This window comes from Malurus melanocephalus, unplaced genomic scaffold (genome assembly GCF_030028575.1).
Source record: "Malurus melanocephalus ecotype Western Australia unplaced genomic scaffold, MMel_1.1 scaffold_22, whole genome shotgun sequence".
NCBI classification, from domain to species: domain Eukaryota; kingdom Metazoa; phylum Chordata; class Aves; order Passeriformes; family Maluridae; genus Malurus; species Malurus melanocephalus.
The window spans coordinates 3,700,137-3,722,615 of record NW_026623254.1 but is presented as its reverse complement, the minus strand read 5'-3'; the positions used below and the strand labels follow the sequence as shown (position 1 = coordinate 3,722,615).

At 42.9% G+C, this 22,479-nt stretch overlaps 1 protein-coding gene across 3 annotated transcripts in view; it reads right to left on the bottom strand.

The window, feature by feature from the left end:
* The window catches only part of WASHC1 (WASH complex subunit 1), a 41,057-nt gene extending 36,432 nt beyond the window's left edge, over positions 1-4,625 (bottom strand). The window contains exon 1 of one of the 3 annotated variants that reach the window (XM_057390094.1): positions 4,551-4,625. The gene's annotated coding sequence lies outside the window, so the exon portion shown is untranslated. Of the gene's footprint in view, positions 1-2,209; positions 2,275-4,347; positions 4,519-4,550 lie in introns of those variants that run through there. The other 2 variants (XM_057390093.1, XM_057390096.1) reach the window with 2 other exon arrangements.
* Between the last annotated feature and the right edge of the window lie 17,854 nt (positions 4,626-22,479).

Here is a 22,479-nt window from a genome sequence, read left to right as displayed (position 1 = left end):
TTACAAAGTTAATTTAACCATAGCTGTAAAAGCCATTTCTGCTCCTCTGCTCCAGCTTAGAGAGATASTTACTCAACCTCAGTCTTTCAGCCTGTCCTTACAGTATAGCATTACCTCAGAAGAACACCACCAATGAAAAGACCATGTAGAAAATGAATCCCACAAGGCATCATTGYTTGTCATCACTGCTCCCACAACTGCTCATTGACACTGGATTACATGAACAGCCAAGACCTTTTCAAGAGGAGTCAGCCTCACATCACATCATGGTCCTGCAGAGGCAGTAGAGCATTGAGAAGCCTGGCAGTCAGCAGGACTACCAAAAGAAAAGCACTAGCCTGTCAAACGTCTACTTCTGAAAGTGTGAACTGGGCATTTAAGGCAGCTCCTTCTCAAGAAACCAAGGTCTGTTAATGCCACCTTTGGCTCGGACACTCTGTTTTGAAAGAAACAGTAGCGATGACAGCTACTATGGGCAAAATTTGAAGACGCTCCCTAAAAACTACTCAGAGCCACTTAGATTCATTGATTTGTCATGTACTGCCCTATTCCACTTAGGTTTAAGAGAAAGAATCAAAATTTGTGATCTCAGAGTCCAGCTTTACAACAGCATATGGCAACTCCTTGGCAAATTGCAAAACACYTGACATTTAAAGATGGATTGGGTACAAACAAATCACATTGACTCTCCAGAACAGAGAATGCGATTACTTTTTTTTTAAGATAATCTGAAAAGTTGAAACTCAAAAGAATTCAGAGGTGCACTTCAATCCTGCCAGTTCCATAAGCTGACTCCCTCTAAGTCACTGCTATCTTCAGGACAATCTTACCCTCAACACAAAACTCTATTTGTGAAGCACAGGCAGCCTCCTTCACCGCATCACCTTGCAGAGAAAGCCCTGTCCTCTAACACAGGCTGAAATTGATTTCCTCCAGCTGGATGCATAAAGCTCATTTTGACAGACAGATGTTGAYATCTAAAGCTAATCAGATAATCCCCTCTGTGACTGCCATCTTTGGCTCTCCGTCAGTAATGGAGACAATCAGAGGCTCTAATGATCAGATTCTAGGGCAGCCATGTACAATTGACCACAAACACTCTGCTAATTGCCTGCCTTCCCATCACTATTTATTACAAAAGAAGCCTAAACAAATAGCTCAGCTACACCTCCCATACAGACATCACAAGTAAAGCTGAGAATCCCATCCTAAACATCCAGACTCAGCTCTTTCCTCAGCTTCCTAAATGAGGGCACTTTGGTTTTGTATGCCTGAAACACATAGAGGCCACTGGCTATGTAAAGCCCTCTGCAGAGCCATTTCTCTGCAGTAAGTTCTCTTAAACAGTGGAGTTCCAAAACCAGGCTAACTGGAATGCTGCTGTAGAGCTTCCTGCAGAATGTTTGGAGCTTCTCATTCTCACTATCAGACCACAGCAAGACTTACTTCCAGAAACACACACACACAAAAAAATCCAGTTAATTTTTCCCTTTAATCTTCTAATGCAAAATCAACTTCACCCTTCTACAAAGGGACTTTAGCTGCCAATCTAACCACTGCCACATTTCCTTGCAACAAACCCTAACTTGTGGTGTCCTGTTTTTCTCCTCCATGTTCAGTACCCTCTGCTCCAAAGTTCAGGAGTTTTACAGCTCCCAGGCTCCACAGAYAGTATTACAGCAAATCCAGAGATATTTAATTAAGCAAACAACCAAATCAAACTGGAAACCAAATCAGTTCCTGCCCATTTTATGCATTCAAAAGCAAAGGGAGTGTTTGCATTTCTGGAAGATGACAGGAGAAGAACACACTACATAAGGAAATTCACATTTGCTAGAAGGAATATCCTGACAGAATAGCCTGACTGACAGGCACTGACGAAAAGCTGGGTCAAAAAAATGATACCTGGATGGACTACTTTCTGGGAAAGGTTATCTTGGAAGGGGCCTAAGCAGAGCTGATTAGCTCAGAAAATTGCTTTTCTGAGTGATAAAAATGATTCCCTTCAATCTCTTACACCACAGCCATGGGAAACACAATTTCAGATATAATCCTCTTCTTCCTCTGCATATTACCTTTAATCTAAAAAAAAGGTTATAAAAAAAATCTGCCTTACCTTCAGGATTATCTCAGAACTATATTTCCCCAGCCCTCAATTTCTACCCTTCCCTTTCACTCCCCAAGCTGAGCWTGCAGTGACTACAGTTACCTGGTATTACCCAGAAGCCAGATTGAAGAGTAGTTCCCAGGAATTATCTGCTTTCAATTTTCTGGCCTATGRACTCCTGAGCTGAGAGAACAGCACCTTTTATCTGAAGGAATGAAGATTTAAAACTCAGTTTAAATATCCAGAGTGATAGAAGAAGGGCAGATGCTAAAAATAACAGCCTGTGCTGCTCTGGGAGTGCCTCAGGCACTTTTCTGCCTCGGGGCTCTGGAGGTGTGGCTGGCTCCCCACCACTCAAGGCATCCCAGAAATACAGAGATACAGCAGGCTGCCTCTGCTTTACTACTCAGACAAGACAAACATAATGAACAGGAGAACTTATCAGCCAACCTTCCCAAAATAAAGTCTAAGCAAGGGACAGTTGACCAGAGCACCTCTGATTCCCAGAGAACTGTCATGCAGAAAAGCTTCTACAAGGACATGCCAAAACTACTTTGCTTCCAGGCCTTGCCTCTGGCAAGAGCAGCACTCTCTGCTCCGCTTCCTCTCACTGCTCCAGGAAGGCTCCGTGTTTCAGGGAACTGGCAAGGAAAAGGGGCAGTTTTAGCTTTACCTCATCTCTTCCAGGATAGGTCAGCTCAGTCTRCAAATCACTGCCAGCAATATCAGCCACGCAACCTCCATGAAATTAAGAGGTCATTCCAGGCAAGCTCCCAGCTGACATTTGCCTCAATCACATGAAATGCCACAATCACAGTCAGCATTATCCCACACTCCTTGGAAGCTTCCTTGGAAGCTGCACTGTGACTTGCACAGAGTCAAGAATTAGCCTCCTCTGGACAGGGATGAAGAGCCTCCTCTTTGAAGTGAGCCTTTGGGAAAATCCAGGGGCTAGTCAACCATTCAATCTCTGAACCACATTTAATAACCAAAAAAAAACCAAACCCAAAAAACCAACCCACAAAACCCTCACAAACAAACAACAAAAAGGAGGGGGAAAGCTTATCACAGGATTTCTGTTGATTACTAAAATAAATACTATCAAAGACCATCACTGCTGGACGTGAATTCACAATGTTCCCTATATTCATCAGCATCCTTTCCTTTCTTCATGTGTCAGCTAGGTCTAGTAGCCCTGTGGTCTTCTTATTGCTGGGCAATTCATTCTTTATTTTGAACATAGGAAAAGACTATTCCAATAACTGCAATTATCACATCAGCATTTAGGTTCACTTGTAAACACTGACAACACAGTTTTATTTGACAAATCATTACMACAGCACAACTACCAGCCTGGGAGTGTACCTGGAACAGTACAAAGCACTCAAACCCCATCACAAGCCATTAGCTTTCTGAGGAAAAATCACATAACTCACAACACAGAGTCCTGTGACCCTCTCTTTTGGACACTTCCTTCTCTTTTCTGTGCCTCCCTTCAGGCTGCACGTCTCCTGTCTGCTCCTGCACAGTACCTGATCTACATGGAGCAAAGGCATTGTCCTGTCATTCCCTGGAGCACTGTCTGGAGCTCAGAGTCCTGTATGTCACTGCCTACTCGAGGTTTCCATGCTCCATGCCTGCCTRGTAAGTTTCAAAATCTATGTCATAGCTCAGCACCAACAAGAATCACAGAATGGGTCAGGTTGGAAGGGACCTCAGTGGGTCATGTGGTACAACCCCCTGCTCAAGCAGAGCATTCAAGAGCACCTGGCACAGGATTACACTCAAATGGTCCTTGAATATCCAGTGAAGGAGACTCCACAACCTGTCTGGGAAATCTTTTTTTGAGACTGAACAGGCCCAGCTCTYTCAGCCTGTCCTCACAAGAGAGATGCTCCAGTCCCTTACTCAACTTTGTCACTCTCTGTTGGACCGTCCCCAGGATCTCCTGCTCAGATTTCCGAGCCCAGAACTGGACACAGCACTCCAGGTGTGGCCTCACCAACACTGGGCAGAGGAGYAGGATCACCTCCCCCGACCTGCAGGMAATGCTCTTCCTAATGCACCYCAGGATAAGAAGTGCAACGGCCTATTTCCCAGCCCTGCTGTCCCTCCCCAACAGGCACTGCCAAGCTCTCCTGCCCAACAGCGGCGGGGCTCCCGACGGGCAGTGACCCCCCAGCCGTGACAGGCCGCMGTGCCGGCACAGCCCCGCTCGGGCCCGGCAGGAGGGCACCCACCGGAGCGGCGGCTGCTCTGCGGAGCTGTTTGCGGAGCTGTTTGCGGAGCTGTTCCCGGAGCTGTTTGCGGAGCTGTTCCCGGAGCTGTTCGCGGAGCTCTCCCGACGCCCGCCCGGGTCCCCGCGCCTCTCCCGGTGCTCTGTGGGGCTCGAGCTCGGCCCCGCCCCCCGCGCGCGCTCCCCGCCGCGCCGCGCGCCCCTCACCTGCCGCCCGCGGCCACGCCCCCGCGCCGCGCCGCTTCCGCCCTCAGCGCGCGTCACTTCCGCTCGGCCGGGCCCACAGGATGTGGGGGAATGGCGGATGTGCTGGGCTGGGAGGGACCCGCGGCCGTCATCGAGTGCAGCTCCTGGCCCTGCGCAGGGCACCGCAAGGGTCACACCATGGGCCCGAGAGCATTGTCCAGTCGTTTCTGAAATGTGTAAGGCTGGGACTGTGGCCGCTGCCCTGTGGAGCCCGTCCCAATGTCCATCCACCCTCTGGGTAAAGAACCTTTTCCTGATATCCAGCCTAAACCTCCCCAGCGTAGCTTCAGGCTATTCCCTCGGATCCCGCCACTGGTCACCTCAGAGGAGAGTTCAGTGCCTGCCCCTCCTCTTCCCCTCTCAGGGGAGCTGAAGATCACAGATCTCCCTTCAGTTTCCTCCAGGCTGCACAGACCAAGTGACCTCAGCTGCTCCTCACAGCTTCCACTGCAGACCTTCACCCTCCTCATGGCCCTCCTTTGGACACTCTGATAGTTCCAGCCTGACTTCAGCACCTGGCTGCTGCTTTGCTCAAGTGTTATCTGGTACAAAGAATGGCAATGAAAAGAGAATCTCTGGCTCACACGCTTGCTACTTTCCTTTCTGTGCTGATGTTTAGAGTTGGGCGATTTAAAAGCTGACTTGTCAAACACAGAATTTTTAAGTATGTTGCACCAGTTTTTTTTCTTGTGCTGCTTTCACATTTCCCTTTGTGCACACATTTAAGCAACCAACAGGCTTGAGGTCTCCCAGCACAAGTGCTCATGAAAAATGAATTGCCACAGTGCATCTGTAAACATTAAACCCACACTTTAAAGGGCTGTGTGCTGCACATGACAGAGGCATTCGAACGCTCTTCCGCTTTAGGATCAGAAACAATTTCTCAAAACTTATGTAAACAGTTACAACTTCATGCTATTTGAATAGCAAATACCAGCTTTTGGATGCACCAGGGAACACTTGTGATTGATATGGAGCGTTAAAAGCAGCACACAGGGGGAAAAAATGAGGCAAGCCTCTACAAACAGGGAATGCACTCGAAGACATCAGCACCCACTCATGCATATTCAGCTCAAGGGAAAAGGGTAAATTCATTACATAAATTACCTGTTGCAGATTGTTTGCTCGGTTCCACTCCTTTTCAGTGGGAAGTGCAGACTGAAGTGGGGGAGTGATGTTGGACCTCGTGGATCAGGAGCCAGCAGCAGCTTCCCTGTTCCAGAGCCTGCAGGAGGTGCAGTTCTTGCCCTTGTGATGTTTTAGTGATGGGCCTGATAGGTCACATAGGTGTTGAAAACACGAGAGTTCAAGACCTGAGCACTAAGGACTAAGAGCCACTGAAACTCTCTCTGAGAAATGGAAAATCTTGCCAAAAACTCAAAACAGACAAAAAATCAGATCTAGCCAAGTCTGAGCAAGGAGCATGTGTGTGGGTGTCAGGACCTGTCAAAAAACAAAATGGGGAAGTGGATGTAAGAAGCAACAATCCAATCTATTCTGATCCATTTTTGTTTATACAGAAAACAAGAAATGCTTTTTTACAGAAAACCCTCCAAATGCTTTTTGATGCTTGGTGAAATCCAATTAAGACCATTTATGAAATTCAATAGAARGCAAGAGGTGTTGGCAGGGTGATGCAGTCTCTTCCCCTGTCCCCCTCTCAGCCTGAGGAAGAGGAGCCAGCAGGTTTGCAAAATGCATCCTTAAAGCACAAAAAGAGAGCTAATGCAGAGAGAGRAAAGGAAGAGTGGATCTCAGGCTGGGTAAGCAGAGCAACAGGGATACAGCAAGTCCCAGGTGAGAAGCAATAGCAGGGTAGAAGTGGAGTGGATAAAGCATTAGGACAACTCTGGTAGTGAGTGAGAGGCTGTAAATTGTAGTGAAACCCTGGGCAATGTTGTCATGTACCAAAACTTCTCTGTGCAGACAAGACCAGTCTAACCAGGTGCAAGTGGGTGTGGACAACAGCAGAGGAAGAGTCTGGAGGCAAATCAGGAGAGCAGGTGCTTGACACAGCGTTTAATTCAACTGCAAAGGCACCAGCTGAATCCAGCTGTGTGTTTTGGCTCATGCAGGTGGCTGGTGGAGATGGAGCAACACCATTCCCAGACAGAGCAATAATGAACACAATTTCTGCCCTCTCCAGAACAACATTTACTGGATACAATTCATAACCTTTTACTAGCTCAAGTATGGTGGTTCTGAGGACAGGACCTTTTTAGTTCAGCAAGGGTTGTTCTCAGGGAGCCAATTGGCCCCCATGAGCACCAAGCTCACCCTGTGCTGCCTTGCATTGGCAAGTTCCAGCCAACAAAAAGTCACAGACACTATTTTCTCCTCCAAAACGAGAACTACTGTCTAGAGTCTTCTTTTGTCTGTTAGCTTTTCCTTCACTACAGTATTCAAGTGCTTCTACCCTGTCCAGAACTCTTGCATGAAAGCATTTTTTTCCTGTAGGCTAGACTCATTGCAATTATCTATACACAAACTAATCACTCATCTGTTCTTGTATCACAGCCACAAATTCATGTACAGCAGCCAACCCTTTCAGATTCACATTGTACATTGTATTTGAACTCATTTTCACATTTCTGAAATRGCATTTTTCATATTAGAGTGCTTTTCCTTAAGTAGAAAAAAAAAAGGCCAACCAAAACATTCAACCTTCAAAACATTAAATTAACTTATTCTCTCTTTTGTTATCTTTTACTGAATAAACTCACCTTGGGAAAATAATTAGTGCCTCTCTTTCCTCACTAGAAAAAGGGAAACAATAATATTTTTCCATCTTTGRTATTTTTAGGATGAAAAATGTTGCTGCTTAATATTTATTATAATGTTTTATACAAAAATTTAATAACTTAAAACTCAGAACCTTAAGGAAAAATGCAAAAAGCAAAGGTGAGGAGAATACAAAATGCTGCTGTGGTTGTTTTGAAGGTGCTGGAAATTCTTGTAGTCTGTTGAACAGCATTTGTCAAACATTCAGGCAGAACTGTCTGAGTCACATTTGCACAAGGTCAGAACACAGATCAGCTCTTACTTCAGACATCCCTTTTGTTTTAGGGTTTTTCAGATCTAACAGATATTTTGCTGTTGCAGTTGGATGTAGAGTTGAGCTCACCTAATCTTTAGAAGTGTTTGGAGCTCAGGTTTTGCTTCAGGTCTGACTGTAATGYTTTGCCTGTGGCATTGCCTTTAGAGGAACAGGCAGGAAGGAACATCTGTCCCTTGTTGTGTGTCTGGTGACAATCAGCACCTCATCTGAGTGCACACTGATGATCAGTAGATGCTCACAAGATGTTGCCATGAGACAAAACTAAACAATTTTTTGTCATTTGGGAGTCAGAAGTTAAAGGCTAAGTACCTTTATTTCCCCTAGACATATAGATGTGCTAATTATAAAATTAATATCTGTATTACCTCTGAGGAATTCTTACTGCAAGGGGATAAAATAAGAGGCAAGTGCAGCCACCTTTCCTTCTGCACAAGCTTTCTTCTGACAAAGCATTTCAGAGATCTGGAAGTGCTTTTTCCATGCACCTCCCCACAAACATGTGGCTTTCCTTTCCCCCTAAAAGTGGGATATTGGGATAAAATGCAGTGGAGTGAAACAACCTAGAGCCTGAAGTAGACAGAACCATTTCTGCCCCCCTTTACCTTCTCTCCCACTCTTGTCAAAGTCTCCTCCTCAACCCCTTCTGCTTTTACATTCTTCCCTATCATCCGAGCCTMCTCCTCAGCCCTGAGGATACAGCTTTGAACATCACTCACCAGCACCACATATTCATCATGAGTGCCAGAGCCTTTCAGACACCCTGTGCCTGCACTGCCCATCAGCCTGTGAGTTCTCCAGGGCACAACATGCCACGGTGTTTCACRCAGGGCTCAGGCTGAAGCTCTCAGGCAACACTGGGAAAAAGCCCCTGTGACAAACAATAAAAATGCAACTTCTCCAGCACATACCTGAGTATAAATTGACTCCTGTATTGCTGTTATAGGTTAAAATGACACTCCTTTGTACACTGAACTAGTGTCTCATCAATGCACCTTGAACTGGTTCGTAGGGGAAAGCTGGATTGCAAAGGTCTCCATCTTAAGTGTTGCTGGGAAGATTYTTAGCTGTGAACTCCAAAATGCCATCCTTCACATTGCATCCACACAGTTTTGCAGCTCACAGTAATAGCTTTTGTTGACTTAAAAAAAAAAAAAAAGGCACGTTTATGAAATACCAGTATACCAGTGAAAAGAGGTAATGAGAAATAGACAACAAAGARTAGAAAAATCTCTGGAGAGGTGCACAAATGAGGACAGTTTTTCATGTGCATCCTTTTATTCCATGGCTCCTTTCCACACTGCCACAGCACCCACAGCCCTGAGAGTCCTGAGCAGGGCTGATCTCCCTGCCCACGTGAGATCTGATGGGAGCGCAGCACAGCAGCGTGGCTGCAGGCTAATGCATTTATTTCTGTAAAGCATATTCCTAAGAGCATGGTAACAGGAGGTAGGGATCAAATCCATGCTTCTTGCATAACTGAACACAGCATTCCCACTGGGCAACCTGGCAAGAGATCAAACCTCCCATACCGGGCCTTTATAAAAAAATAAAGGAAAGAGAGAAATAAGAGCAGCCGTGGTTATAATAGAAAAGCAACAGGTATTCTAAGGTCATCTGCTCAGCCATGCTCCCAACACATGTAAATTCCTTGTTTGAAGTCAACACACACAAAACTCASAGAATCTGCAACATTCTATGACAACCCTCACATTCTGTAACAATGATGCAAATAATTGTGTACTCACATTCTGTAACACCCAGCTATTTGCCATGCAATCCCAGCTACCATTTYGTATTCAAGCCAGAATCCAGCTATYGAAAGCTTCTCCCCTTTGTTGCAGCCATGAACCCCATTGCTGGCTGYTCTTCTGTTGCCTTAACAAAGCTGGGAGTTGCCACAAACTCACTAATTGCCCTCTGCCATGTGAAGAGGGCATGAACCCAAGGAGGAAGGAGCCAGCTACAACTCCCAGCTACCATTTTAGTGAGTCATCATGAAGATCRTTCTTCTTTTGATTCTGACATTCATTAAGTTCATTTAGAACAGTGTGGGTGCTAAATATTAGATGTTGCTTCCAAAAAAATTGAAGATTTTTTTTTGCCATCCTGAAAGGCTCAAATAAATGTCAGCATTCTGATGAAAATTCACTGCATTCCCTACCCAGCTTTTGACAATACTTATTATTTTTTAAAATTCTTTTGGACTTTTAATTGCTAAAAGGAGAAGAAAAAAGATGGAATTCTCAAGAACATTTCTTCCTTTTTATTAAAATAGCKCTTTTAAAAATTCATATTTTTCAAATCACGTATATTTAAACCAGGAACTTTAATATTATTTTATCAGYTCCCTACATTAGCTTCAATGTTTTTAAATGTACATTTTAATGCTTCACGACATAAGTCATTGCTGGATACAAATTAGGGGATTTCTGAATATATTTTGAAAGTTAATAAAAAGAGAAGCATGAAAAGAGATGCAAGACCCTACATTAAAGATTAGAACTAAAAGGAATGGGAGAGAGAGAGAAAGAGGTTCTATTAAAAGSCTACTGAAAATATTAGTGTGTGTTAAGACATTGTGACAAATGCTTGTCTCAATAGTAACTGCAGGACACTCAATTCATTTTAGGACAGTCTGTTTCCCAACAGAATAAAGAGAGGTAAAAGCAAAGGGAAAAAAAGGAAAAATAAGCTTTCATTATATAGTTCATTTTCATTATTGTCATAGTCTATTAGGATTTAGTCCTGCACCATTTAATTGTACTTTTGACATTGCCTCCTAAAAACATATTTCAGAAAATTAAGTAATATGTGGTTAAGAAAAAAAATTCACTTACATTAAATTTGCACTTTAATAAAAGCCTGTTCCTGCAGAGTTAGTTTCAAACTGGGAACAATTTTCCATCTTTTWAAACACAAAAGCTAGATAACACAAATCAATATTCCCTGGGAATAAGACTCACACCTGTGAGAAGTTCATCCAAATTCCTTGCTGTCAATAGCAAGTTCCTGTTTTAGGATTTAAGGGGGTGTTCAAATGGTTGGTTTGCATAAATAATTGATTATCTGATTTAGTTGTTGAACCAAAAAGTTAAAGTCTGATTTTTTTCCAAAGACATGTCCAAACCATTGTTTTCAATGTATTTAGGAAATAATAAAACCTCCATAGTTTTAGGGTAAGTTATTTGCTATTTGTTTGGTTGGAATCAACATTACTTCTGCAACCCTTTTTTTTTAGGTATATGCCATAAAATCAAAGACTAGATTCATAGAAGAGCCTAGCCATTACATTCTGAGATTTTTTCCCCCAGTTTCTACTCAAATAGAAATTTAGTGAAAACTCAGAATTCCTACCTGAAACAGTTTCTTTYGGAATGAGCAGTGAAATACATGTTAAACATTTCCAATGCAGCTATTCGTTTTGCATTTCAATCTTTCAGATGCTTTGTATTGCTCCTCAGTATTCACATGAAGCTGTTTCACTTCAACGCTTAMTGCATGAGGCTGTTATAATTCCTCTGTGCTGCAGGCCAAATTTCCTGGTGGTCCTTAAAATTATGCCATGTTAAGTGCCTTGTAATAGCTGCATACCAAGGTGCCATTTTAATTCCACAGGATTTTTCTCTAGAAACATGGTTTTTTTTTTGGTTTTTTTTTTTGCATTTGCATTACAACATCAGGTCTCCATTTAATTCTAAGACCTACAGATGTAACCTTGCTTTTCATTTACAAAGCTGTAGGATATATATCTCCCACTTCAGCCTTTAATTCCCATTCCATTTTAGAGTGATGTGAAGAGGCAGAAATAATAGTGTGCAACACAACRTCTATTTTAGCTGCATTTTTGTCATTGTTTTGTAATAAAACCAGTGCATTTGTTTAGTAAATACTTCTATTAGTATTTCTACATGCTAGCTAAATTGCATAGCTGATTTAAAAAAAAAAACAAAACAACAAAAACTAAAGCTAAGCATCTATAGATTATTCTAGGGTCTAATTTTTTCCTGTTTCTGGGAGAGGACAAAGGGCTTAGGAAAAGAAACTCCAAAATGTTGTCCTCATTGTTTTAAATCTCCAAAATATTCAGTTAGCGCATCTCAATTTTGCAAATAATTTTGCATTGATTGAATATTTATTTTGGCAGATAAACAATTTATGAGTACATACATTTTATCACGGCCTTCAGCTTTAGGTGAGCACATCCACTGAAATGAGCCAGGAACCAAGGATTTCATCAGGAAGACATGAGCACAGCCAAGCTCCCAACCTCCCAGCTCAGGCTGAGCTTCAATCAACAACAAAAGACATGTTCTCGGAGCTACATGGAACATGAACATGACCTTGAATTTCCCACTCAGTGCACAGCATCGGGGCTGAGCTCAGAAATCCCGTAAGTTTTTYTGAGGAGGCCTCTTTGTCTATTTTTGTCCGGGTATTTTGCTGCCAGGCAGAGGTGCTGAGTGGGATTGCTGCAGACAGGCTGCATCCTGCCCTGAACGGTGAGACAGCGCCCGTGTCCTCTGCCTGCAGAGCCTTGGGGCACTCCTTTAATGCGGGGGTTGTGGATGTGTCCATGTGGGAAGAGGGGACTTGACCTTTCTGCCATTCAGGGAAAGTAGGTAAGCACAGAGATGGCCAGGGCAGGCCAGTCCCACAGCATTAGGAGCAAGAAGCTTTTCATAAGGAAAAGAGTCAAAGGGCTCAGGACCTTCACAGAGCAAGAGAAGAATAGAATATCTGAAAGGATCCAATMATAAAAACACAAGGAAGAGAAGGATTTTTGGGTGTACCTCAAAATGAGTATGTARGACTCACCAGAAGGTAAATGAAAATATAAATCAGCTATGAGAACATCCCTTAAAATTGAAACTAGTCCAGCAGTGATGGCAYTAGCTCCTGAGGACCTACCTCTTATTATGCTGACTGGGATTTACAGTTGAGAGCTCCTGACTTATTTTGGGCTTTATTCACAGAATCACAGAATGGTTTKGGTTGATAGGACTTCTGGAGATCATCTMGCCCAACACCCCTGCTAAAGCAGGTTCACTAGAACAGATTCCACAGGATCACATCCAGCTGGGTTTTGAGTATCTCCAGAGGAGAGTCCACAGACTCTTTGTTCTGGAACACATCCTGTTCCAGTGCTCTGTYACACTCAAAGTAAATAAGTTTTTCCTCATATTCAAATAGARCTTTCTGTGTTTCAGTGTGTGYCMAGTGCCTCTTACCMTGTTGCTGGGCACCCCTGAAGAKTCTGGCCCCATCCTCTTGGCTGTATTCCTGATGGCCATGCAAATGGTGGCACAACACTCCACCTTGCCTTTATCACCACAGAGCAGTCMATCTGAACCAGCACTGGCAATGATGAGGTAGTTTTGCTCCTTTCCTCTTAGGAAATCCAGCAGGACAGGCAGACTATCACATTGAGAAATCCTCCATTACCCCTTTGAATATGGGCAGCAGGAGCTTGGCCTTGAGTACGCACCATTGCCTTCACAGATGGGAAGGAAGTACAAAATAAGTTAATGCCAAGCCCAATATTGTTTCGGTCACATTTGGTATTTTATAGGCCTGTTTTGTTCAGTTTGGTATAATGCTGTTTATGTCCTGAAATCTATGGTCTGAAACACAGAAATGTATGATACAGAAGAATTCCCCCCTGCTGCAGAACCTCAGCCTCTCCATTTCCAGGAGCTCAGGACAGCATGACAAACTAGTGCAAGGTTTGCATTAAGAACAGCTGGTTTTATTTAAGTCCTCCTGAGAATTATTTTGGGTTGTTTTAAACTGACTGGCTTAATTCCACAACCACAGAATTAAAGAATAAACATTCTATCACATTTTTTTCATGACATCAAAACTGATGCCATATCAATAAAGGGTTGTCTGCATCTGAAAGAATGGCACGAGGAGGTAAATGGAAGCTGCCAGCTTATGCTCTGGCTAGACAGACTTTTGTGCTTGGCTTGAACTCACTGATTGCAAAATGAGGCCTCATGCACCTGCTTGCCTGGAGCAGCTTATAGGATTGGGGTCAGAACTGCAGTTACCAGGGAAGCCTCTCCCTCAACCCTGCCTCCAGTTTTTTCTTATCATCATCATGCTTATATCATCTTTAGCAGCACTAATGCAGCCTGATCTCTCTAAACTATGTCATACTAGTGGAAGAAAAAAACAGCCTCTCTTTCTCTGTGCTCTCCTTCTTCTTATTTATTATTACTGGGGGGTTTTGTTTGGTTTTTTTTTTTTTTTAAATGATGACTCTGAGAATGCCAGATTTATTTTGGCAGATATGGCTGCTAATTCATAYCTACTACCACTGAGAGACATGATCTGAATTTGGGATGTCTCTCTATTTATAATCTGTTTGTTATCTTAGTAAATATTTGTGATTTGTTTATCTGACAYGGATGACATGTTTATTATTACAAATATGCTTCTTGGTCATGATTCACATTGGTCTCTATTATTTTGGACTGTTTTCATTTATCTGTAGGCAGATCATTCTGTTTTATATATTCTGTCACAGTTGGTTGTGTTTTGCCTTTTTGTGCTGATCTCTGTAAAAACCCCCCAAAACATCACATAAAAAATTAAAGCCAAATGAGAATGTGTCCAAAATTACCACTCCACCACATCCATCCAGCAGTAATTTCCATGTGAAACAGAGCACAAACCTGAACAGATGGGAAGCTTTTAAACAAATCATAACTTAAGTCATCAGCAAATAGCTSTGTCTCCTTTAGGATTCAGATCTCTATATTGTTAAAGTCTTACAAAGTGGACTTCAACCCAACTTTCAAGTTTTGAGTCTTCCTTTAGACTGTACTCAGCATGTCTTTGTAACAAATATGCAGCCATTTTCTTCACTTTACTGAGAGCACTCCAGGTACCTCCTTCCCTCGCACCTTTCTGCCTCTTTTCACACATTAATTTCTCTTCCACAACATCCACACCAGTGTTGCCTGCAGAGCAGACATCAGCCTCCCCCTTGCCTCATCCTGCCCAGCCCAGTGACAGCCTGTGCATCCTCATCCCACTCTCCCTGTGTGCCATGCTGCCCAATTCACAGCAGTTTTCATTCCCCACCATCCAGCCTCTGTTACTGCTTGTGGATCCTCAGACCTCCCTCTGTCCAGGAACAAGACCCTTTATCCTTTGCCATTTCTGTACTTCCCAAGATGAGCACTGCAGAGAGTGCTGCAGAGGGAATGAGCAACTGAACTSTTATCTCTGCAAGGGATGGAACAACAAAGCAGTGCTGCTGTGAGCGTTAGGGATTTTTTTCTTTTTCTCCTCTTTTAAAAATGAGTGTAGTATTGTTTCAGAAGATACTTCTGCTCACTATCTGAAAAGATCTGTTAGGTTCCTCTTACTTGAGAGGTAGGCAAATAAGGTAGCCAGAAAACCAGCAGCGAATTTCTCTCTGGCCAAGATAAATATTGTAAGTTTTCAGTTGCTTGCCTCCTCACCAGATTGGCAAAATTGCATCAGTTGTGGRGAAATTCACAAGACAGAATGGCTTTCACCCAGAGCTTGACTTTATGTTAAGCTAATTCATGCAACATGAAAACTAGACCGGTGATCTGCCACCATTTGACCTCTCTCCTGCTCTTTACATCTGGGCCTCCCAAAACAGAGGGGTCTTTTGTGTCCTTTGCATAAGGCAGGGGTTCTACCCTGTGGAGTCAGCTGGAGGAATGTGGGGGGTGGTGGATGTCTGAAACAATTCCATCATGTCCCTCAAAAAAAAAAAAAATCTGGAGCAAGTTCTTTCAGTTTTGAGTTTTGTCTCTTCATATGCTCCTTGAAATTCTTTCAAACACCAAAATAGAACACARAAATGTTTGGCACAAGTCAGCATGTCTGAGCAGAAGGGATCCTGTCTGCAAACAGATTTGAAGGCAAAGGTTGACCTGAGCAAAAGCCTGACCCCATAAATAATGAGCAACAAGAGATAGGAACACATCTCAGCAGCGACCTCTTCAGCAAACATTTGGGCTGCCTCTAGTTAGACCATGCTGCATATCAGAAAGTCTGAAAGATTACCWCAAAAGCCAAAAAAMCRCAAGGACTCAAGTTTTTGGAAAATKGCRTCATTTAAAGAGATCAGCCTGTTTATCTTGSTAAAAATAATATCATCAGGTGATTTGATCAGTCATCTTCAAGGAGAGAATAACTGTAGGACTTAGGAACTCTTTACCCTGGTGGAGAATGGCATAGTTACTCACGACTGGAAAGTAAAAAGAATAAATTSATGTAAGAAAAATATTCCAACTTGTCAACCATGACAGAGATTAACCACAGTGAYAAAATATCAAGGAATGAGACAAATACTCTACCTTTTACCWTCTTCCCAGTGGTACCAGAGGTATTTCTGRAGATCCATTTTTCTTAAACTCATGTTCCAAACAGCATGAGATTATACAGCATGTAGCACATCAGGCCAGATGCTTTATTGATTTGTCCTGGCCTTAATTTCCCTGAGAAGTCAGCATCTGCTTACCCCTGTTATGAAACAGGAGCGCAGACCAAACAGGCCCCACTGTCAAGGTGAAACAGAACTCACTGAGGGTCTGTAATCAGAAAAAGTTCTCTCTGCTTCACATGGGGATTGAGGAAARGCAGGAAGAGTCCTCTGCTATCTTCACCTTTAGTCCTGCAGCTAATGCTGGTCTGCAATCTTACTTTCTTTAAGCTGAATTCTGCAGCAAGATGAACTTCCTTGGTGTTTTTGAGTGGTTAATTCACACTGATAGCACAAACTAGAAGCAAAGGGAAAATATCTTCAGTATACAAAATATAAAGAGCTGAAATGTGGGAAGGACAAATGCTGCTTCTTCTGTATTTTTTTTTCTCTTCACTGGAACTCAGCTAAGCTGACATAAATATTTTAAACAGCTGCTCATTAGAAAAATGCTATATTGTAGCCTGAGCTGAAATGTATCTTGTTCGTGAATGTTTTTTATTTTCTTGACAGTATTTGATTTCTGCCTTTGCAGAAAAAACTTCTAGTTTGAGTATGAGTTTAGACTTAACATTATTCCATTTATTTTTATTTTTTTCTCTTTTTTTTTTCTCCCTGTGTATCTTACACAAGGTCAGATCACACAAACTCATCTCATCTGAAAATGTCCATSTAATTCAGAGAAGCCAGTCAGATAATATTGGGAGAATCAAGCTCATATTCAGGTTTTGTTGTTTTTTTTTTCATTTTACTGCAGTATTCACAAAAGATTGAACAACTGTCAGCTCAAACAAAGCTCTGAAGAAAATGTCTCTGTGTAGCTTTTGCTCTCTAGAATTAATCAATTAAGTGGTCAAAGCTTGATTTCATGAAAAAGGCAAGAAATAATGTAACATTTAGCAACATGAAAAGGAGAAGTGGAATCTGAAGAGAGACCTTGATTCCTTTTAATTTGCAGTAAGTAACAGAAGGCTGCAATAGTACAGTTCAAATACAGTCAAGATTTTAAAATGTGTCAAAACCACACATCTCAACCAAGGCTACAATCCAGAATTTGTACCTTCTGATGAGCAACTGTTTTAAATAYTTATATGGCAGTTTAGCTGTACTCAACTGAAGAGAAAAAAAAACCCAACCAAACTTGAAAGAAAGGRAGTATTTGTCCTTACCACATCTCAGGTCCTTATGCTTGATTTACAAATGGAGATGTTTCCCACTGCTCCYGGTTTTATGGATCGATATGAGTTAACAATTCAACAGCCCCAGCACAAGAGAGGCACGGAGATTTCACCTTGTTGCAGATGTCAGGACTGCAGACCACAACCCCTGGCTTTCAGGGGCTGGACTAGAGGGTGCCAGAGAACTACTCCCCCTTTACTCAGTGCTCACCTGGAGCAGAGGAAACACTGCTGTTATTCCAACTTTTCTAATTACAGGCACTGCACTGAGTGGTGCCCTGTGTGATTGTGGGCAACATGCTTCACTTGTTTGAGCTTCATTTTACCCATCTGTTTAACAGGTGTAAGCAGAGAGTGACTTGGCTTGGACTCAAGATGGTGAAACATCTCTCATTGATCTGAATAGCTTTGGAAGTGGCCTCAAGTGAAAGAAGCCTGAGTGAAAGAAGCATTCAGGAGATGCACTTTTTATTTTTTCTCTGGCCATGAATTATGCATGAGAACATTATGATTGTCTTGATTCTATCCTCTATTTTGAAATTATTCATCTAATTCCTGCGGATTTTTTTTTTGGTCTGCGGGCTGTTTGCAAGCAGTTCTGAGAATCTCTACATGAGCAGCTGCTCACTTCCAGGTGAGGCTGAAAATGTCCCCATTTGACCCCAGAAATCAGAATGGGAAATGACAACACAGGACCGTGATTCTTGCATCTCTCACCTCCCATCTTTTACTCTAATTCTGTGAGGTTTTTGTATGATCTGTGCTATGCTTCCTTGTGTGTTCTCCTTAAGAACTTAGATCTGGTGGGAAATAGCAGCTGTGGGGACAGGATGAAGGGGAGAAAATGTTAGGTTAATTAAGGTGAGTTGGCCAATATTAAATGTGCATTTCCTTGAGTACCATGGACTTGACCTTAAACTCCAGTCATCTTTGTTGTATACAGTGTGCTTGTGCACACCTTCCTAAACTCTTTCTCTTCAAAGACAACAGAAATGCAGGTCCTATGGAAGTATTAAAAACCTGATCATAAGTCCACAAAATCATAGCTAGGAACCTAAGCTATATGCCCTAYKYCTCCAACTGGAAACACTTTGGATAYTGAATTACCAGGGGTACGTTGTTACCTTGCAAGGCTGAGGCATGGAAGGTGGAGAAAATTGGGATCAAATGCAAGAAACGAGGAAAAGACTGCCTGGGTTTGCTGTGATGACCTCCTGTCCAAGAGGAGATYGAGTGTAACTGAGAGGAAGGGAATGCCTCAAACAGAATTTGAAATATTAAAACACGGGCAGTCTCTACCTGTCAGAAGGCTGGAGTGATTTGTTTGCATCAAGTTTCAGTGAGGTGTTGAAAATWAAAGTGAGATTAGGACCTCTCAGAAAATGTCACAAGAACACTCTGCAGTGAATTTTTTTCTGCAGTTGAAACACCTAAAAGGTGTTACTACCTTCCCTATCATGTATGTTTATTAGTATATCTTTATTTATGGATTCATTTTACTGTGAGTTAAATAGCTAAAGAAAAATAAAATTAAATAACGTAGTATTAGACCTTTCCATTAAATCCCGGGGCTTGACTCATTTGCATTTTGTTGTGGCTTTATAATGCATGCTTATTTTAATTACTACTGCTGCACTTTATTTGTAATTGTCTGTGCAATGCCCAAGCACCTTGCTAAGTGGATAAGGAAAGCACTTTATTCCATAAGAACATAATTAATCCATTATTATTCATTATTATTTTTTTTGGAATGGACTGAAAATAATCAGTACTTTGAAAAATACAATACCAACAAATTATCTATGGCAAAAATAATTTTAACAGAATTCAGGCTTTCCTTATCTTCACCATTGTTTCCTTCCAGATAGTATCTCTCATAAAGAGAGAAGCAGCAGCATTTAATGACCTGAAGTTTGGGCTAAATGCCAAAGATATTTGAAATCAGAGATCTGTCGTGTTTTGTGTGTGTGGTGTTGTCATGTTTCCCCCCTCTCCCTTCCTGCTGTATCCTCTCTCCCTAGCCTCCTGCATGGCCTTGGACAAATCATTTCAGCACTCTGTRTCTGCTTTTCCCTTTTTCTGATGGCTACAATCCTACCATTCACCTTCTAGAGAACAGCACTTCACCAGTGTGCAGAGCTTTGCAAATGATGTATGCTGGGCATTGTGGCAACATAATCAAAGGGCAGCAATGATGGCTGGATAAAAGAGGAGGCGTTTTCCAGCTCTGCAGGGTTCTTGCTTACAGAGTGAAAGAAGACGTTCAGTTTCTGGTGATGTCCCTGCAGATTCCTCCTGAATGAATACCCCATCTTTACTGAATTTTACAGAGGAATATGCAACTCTATTATAAACTCTTAAAGTTTTGTCAGGAGATTCCTGCATAGTCCCTCATGTTAGGCACGAAAGCATTCTGATGGATTTTTCTTTGGCACATGCTCTCTACAGAAACCTGGAAGGTCAGGGCTGGTCATAGCATTTGTGTCCTCAGTCACCATGCCTGCACAGAAAACAGGTTTCTTTCTGATCCTCCTACTAGTCTGCTTGGTTTTAGCTTACCAACACATGGCTGTAGGTCTCTGTTTAATTTATGACAAGGATTTATTAGTAAAAATTAGGCTATTGAGGCTGGTCAAGCAAATTAAAGATGCAGAAACAGTGAGTGAATAATCAGGTTCACTCTGTGCAGCAAAGGTCACATCTTCTGATAGGCATTGAAGCACCATGACACAAGATTCCAAGTTGCTTTCTCCCAGCCCCTATCATCCAAATCAGGATTATTTTTTCTTTTTAGTTAGTATTTCCTTAAGGATACATGCTACGACCTGGCYGACTTTACCTGGATAGGACAGATGATGTCTAACACCCTTATTTCTTAATCTCTTTTACCCAGCTGAACTGCAAAAAATTACTATGTATACTGCAAAACCAGAACTCTGCATAGGGCTTGCCTTAAGATTTAAAACAGCCTCCTCTGTTCTGCCAAATAAGCTACCTGTGCATGAAATCTCTCCTAATGCTCTGTGTGTGTGTGTACATACATGTGTGAGTGTGCACATACATGTGTGAGTGTGTACATAGCCACCCCTGTGTGCATCCCAGAATCTACTAATGCCAAAACCACGTTATCTCCACTGCCGTGCTGGACTCTGCTCCTGTGAGGCAGGACTGAAATGCTGCTGTTGAGCAGTACCTTTGAGAGCAGACAGCRTGCCAGCACGATTTCTCAAACGATCACATCCACTCTCCCCCAAATATAGCTTAGGTGTTTTTGCCTCCCGCCTTCCCGCATGTGCTTTTTTTCACATTCCCCTATAACCATCTCTCYCCTTGGTAAATAATGCCAGTTTCTGCTCAGTCTTCTGTCATAAAATATTAATGACACACTAGGCTATGAGATGGAGAAAGGTTTCCCCTGTAATAAAATCAGAAGTATGTGGGATTTGAATGCTCATATTCCAAGTTCATTCTGAGGTCTTCCCCAACACACAGGGACATGTGGCAACGATTCATGATCCCCAAAGTCACCTCTAAGTTCTTGCAAGAGAACTGTGAATAGCAGTTCTGATTTAGGAGGAGTCTGTGAACAGTTGCTAATCCTGGTGATCCTGTTTGCATCAGTTTACATTCCTAGGGCTATCTGTGAATAGAAAAGACTGGAAATATACCTTTCAGCTCAGCTGAAACAGGGAATCTCTTTCACATTTCTTCTTTCCTCACTTCATGAAATCCTTGCCACAGTGCAGATTTTGCTGATCTGAAAAGGCAAAATGAGAGTACCTGTACACTCAAAATCACTTCAAACCAATTGCTTTTCATTCTGTGGCTTTGCACTTTTTGTACAATCATTCAAATCTATCAACATGCTTGTCTAAAACATGACTGCTCATGATGCTTTCTGGATCACACACAGTGATTGGATAGGATTTTGCCCATTTCACAAATAAGTTCATGGATCTACACAGAAATTCCTGAAAGTAAGGTTATTACCCTTAGCCAGGTTATTTACTGATGAATGTAGTAGAAAGCACACAGAGCATTTCTCAGACTCGAGGTTGCAAGTTTGCAATCTCTTATGGCTGTGGATAAGGAAGGGCAAGAGAAGGTATTCCTGAGAAATGAAGAAAACCTGCACAGAATCTACCAGCAAAGGCCCTGCCTGTCAGTTCTCACATACACAGTAGGTACATCCCCCAGAAAAACTTCACAATAAGCCCTGGCTTTCTTACAAAGAACCTAAAGGGCACCAGAAACTCCAAGGAAGCAGCAGGTTCYTTTAACATCCATTTTGCTCAAAAACTCCTCTCCATGGGGTTCAGATTTAACCCTGCATTCAGCAGTCTCACTACAGGAAGGACAATGAAGTGCTGGAGCATGTCCAGAGAAGGGCAGTGARGCTGGTTAAGGGCSTGGAACGTCTGAGGGAGCTGGGGCTGTTCAGCCTGGAGAAAAGGAGRCTCGGGAGAGACATCATTGCTCTCYACRAGTCCCTGAAAGGAGGATGGAGTGGGTCGGGATCCATCTCTTCTCCCAGGCAACCAGCAACAGGGCAAGGGGAAATGACCTTAAGTTGAGCTAGGGGAGGCTTAGGTTGGATATTATGAAAAATTTATTCACTGCAAGAGTAGTTAAGCATTGGCACAAGCTGCCCAGGGAAGTCTGGAAGTCACAAACCGAAGCAGACCTGGCTCTTAGTGCTATGGATTAGCAGGCATGGTGCTGTTCAAAGTTTGGACTTGATGATCTTGGAGGATGTTTCCAACCTTAATGACCCTATGTTTCTAACCAGGTAACCTAAAAATAGGGACGTTATCAACACAGCAGCCAAAACCAGACACAATTATTCAAGTCACTTTGGAAAAAGCCCCAAAGCAATCACCAAGACACCCTGGATAAGGAAAGTTCAGCAACACTCAGAAACGCCGGTCAGGGAGGAGGAGAAGCCCGGGTGCTGGTGGGGCAGGGRCACCGGCCGCTCCGCTCGGCAGCGCAGCGAGGCGGCACCGGCACCCGAGCGCGGCTGGGCGAGCAGGGGGCGGCGGCGGGCAGCGCTCCCGAGGGAGCACCGGAATGGCACCGGGACGGCACCGGAGCGCAGCGAGGCGGCACCGGCACCCGAGCGCGGCTGGGCGAGCAGGGGGCGGCGGCGGGCAGCGCTCCCGAGGGAGCACCGGAATGGCACCGGGA